General features: G+C 41.7%; 1 protein-coding gene across 12 annotated transcripts in view; it reads left to right on the forward strand.

Moving 5' to 3' along the window:
* The window catches only part of cacna1g (calcium channel, voltage-dependent, T type, alpha 1G subunit), a 323,409-nt gene that overhangs the window by 137,455 nt on the left and 182,800 nt on the right, over positions 1-3,154 (forward strand). The gene's annotated exons all lie outside the window — the stretch shown is intronic.

A 3,154-nucleotide genomic window follows, 5' to 3' on the forward strand; every position in this document is an offset into this window, starting at 1 on the left:
TGAACCAAGACAACAAATCCAAAATGGACACTCGGTCAGGTGCATCTGGCGTTAGTTACTGACGCGAAAAGTCTCTTTTAGCGCCTCAGTCAAACGCGAGGAACTTTCAACTAATTACAATGTCATCCCATCCACAGCGCATCATTTGTCAGTGTGATTGGTTGGGAGGCCTTGCCGTCACTTTTTGGCGCTGTGGGTCTGGATTCATTTGGCGTCATTAGTCAACGTGCAGGGTAAAACCACTTAGTTAGGGTTAGGGAAAGATCGTGGATGGGGTCAAAAAAGGTACCTTTAAGTGATACGCAGGGCAATCATAGGTAAGTAGTTTATTGTTCAGAGAACAATCCAGGCAAAGGTACACAGTTTTTCATACCAATCGCTCCCATTGTTGCCTTTTCATAGCATGTCATCTAGCAGCGCTGCAGTTGAGCTGATGCCATGCCCTGTGCATCCCATCGGCAGCTAAAGGGTGCCTTTTGCGTCCTTATCGAGATCATCACTGACCAAGCTTCAGTATTTGACGAGTTGTGTGTGAGAATGGGTTGGACCTGAACTCTGATTAAATTATAAATCAGGCAGTGCTGATCAAATTTAAACCAATATTCTGTTATTCTCAGGGTTCCCAAGGCCATGGAAAACCTGAAAAGTCATGGAATTGGTTAAATCCTTTATGTTTTAGAACAATCATGGAAAGTTATTGTGTGTCATGACGTTGTTATAGTAATCTTCCGTGGATAATCTTTTAGGTAATGTAACATAAAACTGAACATATTTTCTGTACAGTAGCTGTTTACATAATGTAGCACTTTTATGTGTTATTCCTTGACATTTAATACTTGACTTATAATACTTGACATACCTGATGATCAGGTACGTTTCTTCATTGCCGTGTTTCGTCTCTCCCTAGCTCAAATTGTGTGAACCTTAAATAATGCTGGCCATGTGTAAATTTAATGTTTCATTGTTTTCAGACTTGCTTCTAGAAATAAGTTAATAATCAAATGCATTAAGAATACACTGATAGTAAAACTACTAATACTTGTCATTTAGGGGACGCTTTTATCCATAGCGACTTACAATTGCTAAATATCAGAGGTCACACGCCTCTGATATATCTGATGGAGCAACTAAGGGTTAAGTGTCTTGCTCAGGGACACATTGGTTGATGTAGAACCCAGATCTTCCACACCAAAGGCATGTGTCATGTCCACTATGCCATCACCACCCCCGATTGAAAATTAACCGACTATTTGATATTGCCATTAATGCCGGTTAATTTTCAATAATTAACATTTGAATTACAGTTGTTTGTGTTATACTGTACCTTGTGAATGGCCATGGACATTTTAAGATGGGTACTTAAAGTCATAGAAAAGTTAAAAATGTTGTCCATGAAGATGGTTGGGAACCTGGCCCCCAGGAATATTATTTAGCCTTGCAAATCCCCCTGCGGTCCAAAAAGGATTTTCCCCATAGGCCTCCATTGTAAAACAAACGTCTGCTGCGAAACAAGGTCCGTTATGACTCCGTGCATTTTGAATTTCTAATCCATGGACTTTTTATATTTAAAAAACGTCCCTCTAGCCGAAATACCACAATGTCCGTGGGCCCGAGCGGAAACTCACGGGTGCAGCCAACAACAGAAACACTGCTGCACATATTCAACAGGCAGAACCATTTTAGCTGCATACACCAGGCGAGCAACTCCACTGAACTGATTGGGCACCACTTTGGTACCCGGTATCCAGTAAAAGACATGTGGAATGGATATGGATACTATGTTGTGTCTCAGGTGGTTTAACCAACACTCATCCTAAAGGATTAGCTTCAGGATTAGGGATAAGGTTAGTGTGTGTGTGTGTGTGTGTGTGTGTGTGTGTGTGTGTGTAAGAGTGTGTGTGTGAGAAAGAGTGTGTGTGTGAGAGTAATGTGGAAGAGTGATGTTGCAATCCAGAGGAGAGAGAGAGGACACAAACAAGGATATAGCATCCATGAACAACAATGGCCACCCACTGCAGTAGTCTCTATCAGCCTCCCCCCCCCCCCTGGCCGGCTGAACTTTCTTGTCCTGGGTGTCCTTATCCACCTGGGCTCTCCTCCATTAGCTAGATTATCTGCCCACTACAAGTGGGTCAGCAGATCGGCTATAGATTACCAGTCAGAGGGAGTAGGGGAGGGTGGGGAGATAGAGGGAGGAAAGATAAAGACAAGAAAGGCCAAGCGCCAGCGGGAGTAGAATAATTTAAAGATTTACAAGGATGCATTTGTATGTAAAACTGTGTCTGTATTGTTAACCAAAATTACAATGTAGTTATAGAGAAGGGCATCCTGCAGCCTCTGTTGGTTTGCCTTGGGTTCCCAAATGAAATCCTGCTTTCATGAGTCATTAGTGGGAAACCCTCTCCGTGCACAGAAAGTGAAAACATTTACCAAGAGAAGGAAGCTAACATCAGCTGTGTTATCTCATCTGTCTTTGTCAAATATATAGGTTGAAATAGAACTGGGCCATACATCGATATTATATTGATATTGTGATATCAGACTAAAACGTGAGAGTCATGGAAGTCATCATGTCAAGGTGAATTTTGTAAGCTTCTTTCTGTTTTTACACAGTGTTTCCCAGTAGAGAGCCCTTGATTCTGATTGGCTGGAGGATACACTACTTCCACTTAGCATCCTCACGATATTAGATTAATATGAAAGCCGAAAGGACAAAGTAGTTTCAGTGGTTGTCTCTTGTTGTAGTATTACTAAGACTAAGGTTGACATTGATAGTTTATATTTATATTTGCAGAAACTGTCACTAGGTCCTGACAGGAGCACTTGAGACAGATCATGGCATATGCAAGTTTCCACCGCGGCCGAAGACAAACAACCAATCAGAGCTGAGTAGTCCTTCACAGTGTCAATGACTGCTAGTGAACTGCAGTAAAACTGGTTAACGCTGATCATATATGAATCAAGGTTCATGATTGCCTGTTTCTCACCTTAAATGTTTTTAGGAACACATCTTAATGAACTGCTTAGCTTTAAAATGAGAAAGTTTGTGACCAAGTTGAGCAAAAACCAACCACTGCCCACAGGCCTTAGGCTCCGTGCACATTAGTGTTTTTAGTTCCAGTGGAAGAACTAATCTCAATTTAAACTAACGCCC

Source organism: Etheostoma spectabile, chromosome 21, assembly GCF_008692095.1.
Source record: "Etheostoma spectabile isolate EspeVRDwgs_2016 chromosome 21, UIUC_Espe_1.0, whole genome shotgun sequence".
NCBI classification, from domain to species: Eukaryota; Metazoa; Chordata; class Actinopteri; order Perciformes; family Percidae; genus Etheostoma; species Etheostoma spectabile.